Source organism: Alligator mississippiensis, chromosome 4 (genome assembly GCF_030867095.1).
Source record: "Alligator mississippiensis isolate rAllMis1 chromosome 4, rAllMis1, whole genome shotgun sequence".
Lineage (NCBI taxonomy): Eukaryota > Metazoa > Chordata > Crocodylia > Alligatoridae > Alligator > Alligator mississippiensis.
Genome location: NC_081827.1, coordinates 228,643,814 through 228,653,313, shown reverse-complemented (window position 1 = coordinate 228,653,313; position 9,500 = coordinate 228,643,814). Strand labels below are relative to the sequence as shown.

At 48.7% G+C, this 9,500-nt stretch overlaps 1 protein-coding gene across 2 annotated transcripts in view; it reads left to right on the top strand.

Annotated features, from left to right (window-relative positions):
• Nucleotides 1-3,342: 3,342 nt before the first annotated feature.
• The window catches only part of LYPD6B (LY6/PLAUR domain containing 6B), a 138,805-nt gene continuing 132,647 nt past the window's right edge, over nt 3,343-9,500 (top strand). The window contains exon 1 of one of the 2 annotated variants that reach the window (XM_059727387.1): nt 3,343-3,427. The gene's annotated coding sequence lies outside the window, so the exon portion shown is untranslated. Of the gene's footprint in view, nt 3,428-3,568; nt 3,779-9,500 lie in introns of those variants that run through there. The other variant, XM_019480365.2, reaches the window with a different exon arrangement.

Sequence of the window (9,500 nt, the reverse complement as noted above, 5' to 3'; positions counted from 1 at the left end):
CTTGTATGCTGTTTGTGTGACATGCATTACCGTTGTCTTGGTGTAAACTTGTCTGTGGCACAGGTGTTTTCCCACAATCATCTCTGTTTAGGTGCTAGTTATTTTGTGGTAAATTGTATAAATGCAATGGAGCACCTAGGAATGCCAGCGTTTTAGTGTTCTGCTAATGTGTGGCAGGTAGACAAGATGCTCCCAAATGCCTTCCGGGGAGGCATATAGTAGAAACCTATCACTGTAGAAGTTTGTTACTCTTTTACAAATACTCTTTTCTTCCCACATCCTCACCTCAAATCCTCCATCCACTCACTCCTTGCTGGATGGCCTAAATCAGGACAAAGACATTGCTTCTTCCTTCTTGTCAAGTGCTTAACAGGAGCATCACTGTCTGCTTTCTGTGCTCTGATATAGTGAGCCCTCACAGAGTGCTTTCAGTATGAAAACTGTTCTTACTAAGTGTGAAGAGTTTGGGTGTGACGTCTCTATTTTAAAAAGTGTTTCTAAAGGGCATGTGCCAATAATTGCATTTTATGACATATTCCAGAGAGGGTTTAGCTGGCACCAGCAGCTAGGCAGTTTTTAGTTGGAAGCTTATTGCCATTTAAAGTCCTTTTTGACAGTCAGCATTGCGAACTACAGCTACTAGTCTTCTGCTCACTGACTAACATGCCATTGACCAGCTAAATTCCTTAATATTAAATATAAATTAGAACTTAATTGTACCTATTTCGTAGATTTCATAGACATTCGGGCTGGAAGGGACCCCAGAGGATCATCAAGTCCAGCCCCCTGCCCAGGGGCAGGAAGTCAGCAGGGAACATAGGATCCCAGCAAGATAAACATCCAAAAGTGTCTTGAAGGCATTCAAAGTAGGTGCTTGAACCACCTCTGGTGGCAGTCTATTCCAAACCTTGGGGGCTTGGACAGTAAAGAAGTTCTTCCTTATGTCCAGTCTGAAACCATCGCAGAGGAGTTTGTGACCTAGTTCTGTTGTTGGAGTGCTGGAAAAGACGTCAGGAGGTCATCTAGTCCAACCCCCTGCTCAAAGCAGGACCATCCCCAAGTATATAATCCCAGCCAAGGCTTTGTCTACCTAGGTCTTAAAAAAAGCTCTATATAATTAGCTTGTTGTTAAACCTAGGAAGTAATCATTATTTCCTTACTTACAGCAAAAGGTATTTCTACCCATTCAAGAAGAACACTTCTCTGCTGAAGCATTTCAATCTTAAAGAGTTAAAGTCCATTAGAAAATGTAATACTTGGTACTTAGTGGGTATGTCTACACAAGACGCTTAATGCGCAGTAGACTAATTCTGCTGTGCATTAGCATGTCACAGCAAAAGCTGTGCTAACAGGCAGCAGAATTAGTCTACTGCACATTAAGCATCACGAAAACGCTGTGAGCTGGCATGTCTGGGCAGTAGCACCAGTTACTGTGCACTCATATTAGAGGTACTAAACTTTTAAGGCACAGTAACAATGGTGCATTAATGTATGTGTAGATGTGACCAGTAAGTACCTAGTCCTTACTAGGTATTTCACTCTGATCTTGCAAACAAAGGTAGATATTACATGTTGCTTTACTAGAGAAAGAATATATCTTCCATGAGTAAAAAGAAAGCCTAAAAACCTTTATGATCCGACAGATAAAGGAAGAGTTAAATTACAGAACAAAAAGCTTGCAGGAGTATGCTTGCCATTTCCTTCCCAGAAAGTTGATTGTATATGTTAACTTGCCTCTTTCTCAAAACATCACAAAGTGATCATATCTCTTAGCTTCCCTTCCAAAATTTAATTTGCCAAAACACAGTAGGAAGCAAAGGCCAAGATTTTATATTGTAAGAAGAGTTTAATCCAGCATTGCCAATTTAGATGAAGTACCTCCAGACAAAACCCTGCAAATGCTAACAAATTCTCTGTAATGATGCTGAACTTGATTAATCAAGCTGAAGGCAGGTCTTATTTTTCAATGGCAGAACAATTTGGTTTTGCCATGAGCATCTTCTTCCTATAGCAGAATGTCATTTTACTTGATCCTGGAATCCTTAATGTCCAGCACACGTTGTCTGTAAAGTCCAGCTGGTGAAGACGTGAACTGATCAGCACCTACGTTGGCAGGTGCAGCATGCAACCACCACTGCACCTACCTTAAGTCTTTGGGTTGTCAAGATGGCCTCTTTCCCAACTACTAATTTTGCATTAAAATATTAGCTTCTAACTCATAACTCTCATTCCATGCTGAAGTCAGCATAGAAAAAATACAACGTTCAGGGAGCTTGGTACAAAAAAATTCTTATAAGATAACCAAGCCTTTGTTTTGTGTCTGCTTTGGCCTGGTGGCTCTGATAGCTCATCAGGCTAGTCAAAGGTGACCCTGTTCCGCTATGTTTTCTGGGCTGCCCTGTGTTGAAAGGGGAATCTGGGTTAAGATCCTGAGTGGACCCTGCCAGACCCATAGTGACCTCAACACATAGTTAGGAAGCAGTAATTACTGTTTGGGACCAATTGGGGTGGGGGAGGGCACACAAGGGGGCTGGGGCACATGACTTTGGAGGAGAGGTTGAGGGAACTGGGCTTATTTGGTTTGCAAGGAAAGACTGAGAGGGGATTATATAGCAGCCTTTAACCAGGGGAAGGAAGGGTGCTTCCAAGGAGGATGGGGCTGGACTGTTCTCAGCAGTGGCAGATGACACAACAAGGAGCAGCCCTGTCGCAAGTTGCAGCAAGGGAAGTTTAGGTTGGATATTAGGAAAAACTGTATCACTAGGAAGGTGGTGAAGTGCTGGAACAGGTTACGCAGAGAGAGGGGGTGCAGACTCCATCCTTGGAGGTGTTTAAGGCCGCACTGAACAAAGCCCTGGCTGGGATGATCTCGGTGGGGCTGGTCCTGCTTTGAGCAGCTCCCGAGGTCCCCTCCACCTCATTTCTGCCATTCCTTTCCTCTTTCCCCGGTGCGGGGGTGTTGTGGGAAGACCCAGCAGGCAAAACACGCTGAAACGAAGTACCAGCCACACAGGAGGTGAAGCCAGAGGTTTCTCAAGGGCCCCGCTGCTCTGGGCAGCTCGTGGGGAGGGGGCTTTGCGCGGGGACGGGACGGCAAGGGCCCGAGCCCCGAGACGAGGGTGATGCCACAGCCCCGAGCGGCCTCGTCACCAGCCCGCGGCCCAGGCGCGCCCTCCCTGGCAGCCGCGGGTGTTGACCCTGAAGCGGAACGACGGCCCGGGGCTGCAGCGGGGCGAGCCGCGCTCGACCCGCCTCCCGTGCGCCGAGCCGGCGTTTGGGACTCCCTCCTTCCCCACCTGCACGGCCCGGGGCAGCGGGCGGGCGGGCGCGCAGCAGCTGCGCGGCGCCTGGAGGGGGCGGCCCCGGCCCGGCCCCGGCCCTGGTTCCGCCGCCTCGCGCAGCTGGAGCTGCCGCCGCCGCCGCCCAGGTAAGAGCCGGCTGCCCCTCGTCCCGCGCCCCTCCCGCCTCCTTCCCGCTGGGGGGCAGTGCTGGGGCTGCCCCCCGCGCCCCTCCCGGCCCGGGCGGGACACGCTGGCGCGACAGCGGCGCGGGTGGGCAGGGCGCTGCGGTCCCTTCTGCGGCGGTCGGACGAGGCAGGTGAAGGCGCCTTTTGCAAGGGGAGTCTCAGCACGGTGGGAAGGAGCAGCCCCGAGCAGGGCACCCCGGCCAGGCGCCTTTGAAACCTCCAGGGACGGAGGTGCCACAACCCGAGTGGAGGAGGGGGAAGCCCTGGCGTGGGGATGCCGAGACGCTGCTAAAGGAGCTGGCTTGAGAGATGGTAACGTCTTGCCGGGCGGCGCAGACCTGGGGATGGGCTCGCTGCCCTCATGGGCGCACGTCTGTGCGGCTGGACCGCTTCCAGCGCCAGGTGCGCTTGGGTGTTTCCCTGTCAGTTGCCATCACATGCCCACATGAGCGACTCCTCACCATAAGGAGCCCACCGCCTTTTGCAGCCGTTTGGAGGAGGAGAGCTGACGCACAGTGAGATTGAACGATTTGCCTGGGGTCCAAATCCCCTGCGTCGCAGGAGCTCCCATCCAAACCGGTGTCCCCCCTCTGACTGTTGCATCCAATTATCAAATTGGGCTGCAAACTCTTTGGGGCAAGGACTCCTTTACTTTGTCTTTAGGAAGCCCCTAGCACAGTGGGGACCTGATCCTGTTCTGGGGCCTCTGGTTACTATAGTAATTCAGGTAATAAAACCAGTCCTAGGACTTGCTGAGTGCATACAGCTCACAGAGACAGGACTGTTCACCTGGTCAGTCCCTAGGGGCAAGGTAGGGGCCTAGTACAGGGGGATGGAGGGGAATCGTGCACAGGTGGTGGCATGTCTCCAGCCGCTTAAAGGGGCTGCACTGCACGCTCAAGCTGCCTGCTTCTGCCACCCCAGTCCTCCGCAGTCCCTTATGCCCTCCTGTAGCTCTGCTCACCCTTGCTGCTGAATTAGCTGTTGTTTATTGGTGCTGGCTGTGCTTTTCAGTGGCACTTGGTAAACTGAATCTGCATTAGGGGAGCACAGGAAACCAGCCCTCCACATAGAGCAGGGAGGGCTGGGATGCTATGGAGGGGATTGGCAGCCTGTGACAGTGGCTAAGTCTAAAAGACTGCTGCCCGTGGCTTAGTAAGGGTGCACTCCTGTATCATAGCGGGACAGCGCAAGTAGAATCCACAGCGTTCAGGTGGAGAGATCGAGGGCCTTGCCGAGGAGGCTTTGGATTATTGTGTGCTAGAGTTATCAACCTGTGGCGTGCGTGCCATAAGTGGCATGAGCAGCTGCACACTCTCTCTCTCTCTCTCTCTCTCTCTTTCCTATGTCATCAGATATCAACTTTCAAATCTATGAGCCACTGTCTGGTATTATTGCTCAATGTACAGATCTGTTATTGCTCAGTGTGTCATCTGGGCATTGGTAAAGATTGCCGCTTTCTATTAAATGCTGCACTGTTTGCTGGACACTGCATCCACATGTTCATCTTGTGAAGTGTTGGTTTGAAGTGTCCATATCTAAAGCACAGTTTGTTCAGCTTGACCCACACGTCTCTGTCAAGGTCGTGCACAATGAGGGACTCATTTGGTGTTGGTATAAAATGCAGTAGGAATAGGTCTGACCTTTCCCAGCAGTTGGCCTCCTCCATTGCTGCTCATAGGTTTGATTCAGCACCTACAATCTCTTCCAGGAGCTTGTGGGTTCATGTATAAATAGTTTATGACTTTTAAACCTCTTAAGCCTCCATCTATTTCGGTCTTCAGTTAACAGTTGATGGAGCAGGTGATTTTCATCACCTCTTGCCTCTATTGCCAGTCATGATGTTAGGGACTGTCATCTTGTATCACTTGGTCTAATGTCAAAGGGCATTTTTACACATGCAAACGCCACAGCACCGGGCACTTTGAAAAGCACCCGGCCCTGCATGGCTTGCAGTTGTATAAGTGGCGAAATATGCATCAGCACTGAGAAAATGGTGGCAGCACACTTTTGAGCTAAAACACATCAGAGGTATTTTAGTTCAAAAGCACACCGCTGCCACTTCCTGTGCACTAACACGCATTTCGCCGCTTATACAACTGCATGTGGTGCAGCACAGTTCACATCCGCTCACACACGGAGCAGACTTGAACAATTGAGTCTGCTCTAAAGCGGCGGATTTCCGGCACATTGCAGGACAAAAAGGTATGTGTATAAATGCACCAAGAGTATAGGGAGTACATCTGTGTGTGTGTGCAGGCTGTGCAGCTTGTTATGAGTCTCAACACACTGTTAAGTACTGTCTTGAGCATTTTAGTGTGACAACTTCTGGACCATACAGGGGCACAATATTCTGGTGGGGCATATACTACTACAAGTGCGGTGGTTCTGAGCACTTTGATGTTGGCAACGCATGTCGCGCCAGCTATCTGCAGAGATTTTACTGCTGACCTTCTGAATGTGATGTTTATAGGTGACGGAGCAGTCTAACGGGACTCCTAGGTAGTTGGGATATGCTCATGGGGAAGAATGTGGTTGCCTTTTCTGATTATTCAGTGTGCAACTTGGCTTGATAATTGTCCAGGTTGAAGAGTGATGAAACTTACTTATTCATGTTCAGCTTTAAGTGCCACTTGTGGAGATGTAACTCCTCACTGATTCTGCCAGTACTCAATGCCATTTCCACTTCTGTCATGTCTATTCCGTGGGTTACTATAGCAACATGGTCAGCATACACGTATCACTTAGATGTTGTATGTAGGAAGTCTGAGGTATATACATTGAAAAGTATTGGTGCTAGCACTTCATTCTTCAGAGTTCATACTCTGCTTTTTTCTCCTTGGCTGGTAGTGAGTTTGAATGATCTGCTGGCAATCACGTTCATGATGAAAATGCATAGCTTGCGGTCAGGTATCATAGAGTGCAGTTTATATTTGAGGCCCTGATGCCGTGCAGTGTCATAGGTGGCTGTTAGGTTGTTAAAAACCACACCTGTTTTCCATCTCATTTCAAATGTGCTTTCTATGTCAGATGTAAGTAATGCAACTTGGTCAGTTGTACACTGCTTTTTCTGAAAGCCAGCTTGTTCTTTTGGGAGCTGGGGATCAATGATGTTCTCCAGTGGTGACGCATAGGAGGTGCACGGGGGTTCATGTGCACCCCCTGGGAGCGCTGGTGCACCCCCTCACAGCCAGTGTTCTCGGGCTGGGAGATGGGCGAGAGCACTTGTGCCCACCCTGAGAGTGCCGGCCGGGGAGTGGGGGTGCTCGGAGAAGCTGGTTTCTTCCCCTCCGCCAGCCTATTGCGCTCATTTGGAAGTGCCAGCGGTGCACCTGGAAGTGCCAGTGGCATGCCACTGCCACTTGTGGGTCGGTGGGATTGGCTATGGGGGGACCACCCCGTCTGCACAATTGGCCCCAGGGGGCGGGGGGGCCCTCCCCCCCGGTTGCTGACTGGATGTGGCGGGGGGGCAGCAAGTGCCCCCCCTGACTCAGGAGGCACCGGTTGCCCATGATGTTCTCCGTTGTATTTAGGATTATGTGCTTCATGAGTTTGGATGTAATGCAAAGTAGTGAGGTGGGTTGGTAGCTCTTTGGATCCTTTGGTGGTTTATTGTGTTTCAGGATAGCAATGATGTCAGTTTTTCTCCAGATTTTTGGAAGTCTTTTACTTTCTAGATATTTACACATGAATTTCTGAAGCCATCTTTTCATTGTGGTTCTGAGGTTGGTAACAAATTCTGGGAATATCTTATCTCTTACCTGGTCCAGCAGTCTTGCCAGTCTTGATCACTATAATAGCTGTGTTAAACTCATTTTCAGAGATGGGAGCAATTAAATTAAGGTTGACGCTGGGTGATTTAACTTGTTCCCGAGTCAGGTGTCTAATCGTGTGTGTGTTGCTTCCTTGGGTCACTGTACTTGCTGTTGTTACACAGTATTTTCATGATGGAGTTTGCTGACACAGGGCAATGCTATTCTTTGATGCCTCTGCCTGTAAGGCAGTTAGTTAATGATGCACCATGCTTGTCTGCTTGAGTGGGTCGTATCTAATCCTTCTATGGTAGTGAACCAGCTCTCCTTTTGGATATTGTTCAGTGCGGTAACTAGATGTTCTGTAGTTCTTTTTATGGCTGCAGGGTGATTGCATTGCCTGACGATGTTAAAAAGATGTTCGCGCTGCTCATCCCAGCATGGCGCATAATAGCTTCTATGGCCTCTAGGTACACTGAGTTTGGTTATTTCAATTAGGGAGTTTGTAAATGTATTGTATCCTTAATCTTTGTTGGTTTTCTGATGGATCGTCTAATTGGTTTGCTCTCTGGTTGGTTAGCCTTTGGTATTTCTGCCAGTCCACCTTCTGAAAGTGCCATCTCAGAGCTGGTTTGGATGGCGTGGACTGAAAAATCATGTTGTCAATGCTGATGAGTGAGGGCCTGCGCGGAGATGATGGAAACTTGTCAAGTACTTTTCTTATTGGCATTTTATTTGACTTGCCCTTCACCAGGCAAGATCTGGGTTTGTTTAAATGTTCCAGTATCCGTAGTGGAGGGTATGTGGCTCCTTTGGGTCATGCTTGAGGGTTGTATCATTCAGGCTTGCCCAGAGATGATGATTGTGTCCGTTGCTACTGTTAACAGCAGCCTCTCTATGTAGCACGCAGCAGATCAGGGCAGGGGCAGGCAGCACAGCAGCAGATCAGGCGGGGAAGGGGATTGGAATGGACCTTGAGGATGGCATGGGGCTTAATTTGTGGCACACCTGCTGGAAAGGTTGCCCTCCACTGCAATAGTCCATATCAGAATTACATGGCTGCCAGTCAAAAGTGTTCAAATCACAGAAGTCAGTCCCCTGTGTGTCCCGCCCTCCCAACATGGTTTTGGTTAAGGCATCATAGTATTTTAAACACTAGCAAGTGTTGGGCTCTTTTAACTTGTCTTCTGCTTTTTTGAACTTTTAGGATTCACCTTGTTTTAACCTTTTCCTTACAACCATGAAGGCTGAAGGCTCGGTTTTGCTTCTAAATGAAAGCTGAATTTCATGTGTAATCAAATGACTTCAGGTACAGAGGTTGTGAAAACAAAATGCCCCAAATGGTGGGGTTTGCAAAACTGTGGAAGTGGGTAAAGAAGACCTTCAAGTGCATCTGCAAACACTTGCAGACCAAAAAACAGAGAATTGAAAGCTGAAGGGGGGATGTCTTACCTCTGACTTGTTATCCTAGTAGGTAATCTGTACAGGCTTGTGCAACAGCTGAGCAGTTTCAGGCCATGCACTTATAGTATAATTTAAGTCATTTCTTCCATGTATAAGTGTAAGTATTAGTTTTATAGTAGGGATGAAGGGACTTTCCCCATTTGTCCATGTAGAAGAGCCTAGTGATTCATGAATCCCTGATTCATGATACATGATTGCCTTGAATCCCTGGTGATTCATGGTACGTTTGCCTTTTCAGTTCATCAGCAGTTTGACACAACTTTAGCCCACAGGAACCGTTGCCTCTCCTCATCAAGCTGTGATTGCTTTAAGTGAGTTGGGATTTTCCCAGTCCCATAATTGCTGTATTCGGTTTGCAGCCAGTTCCATCCTCTCAATGACATCCTTCCCAGAGAGCATAATGATACAGCGCTGATAAAGCCAGGTTGATGCAGAGTGTCCTGTTGTCAAAGCTTGACATCTGGCATCCTATCCATGCAAAGTTAACTGTTGAGTCTGATAATTCCATAATCAGCTTATATGAGATGGAGCCAGTGTGTTGATCCTTGGAGCACTTCTGAGGATTTCCACCCCATGTTGGCACCAGATGCTGCATGCGTTGTTCTCTGCCAGCTTGGAGGTGAGGGAGAGAGAGCATCTGTGTGCTGGGAATGGTGGGAGCCACAGAACAGGCAAGTGATGCAGCTGTTGAGGGGAGGAGCAGAAATTGCAGAAGAGGCATTTTTTCTTGCAGCGCTGGGGACTTTGCAAAAAGGACAGAGCCACTTCTTGCTAATGCAGGCCAGGCTGTGAATTTGTCCCTTTAGGGTTTACCTTCA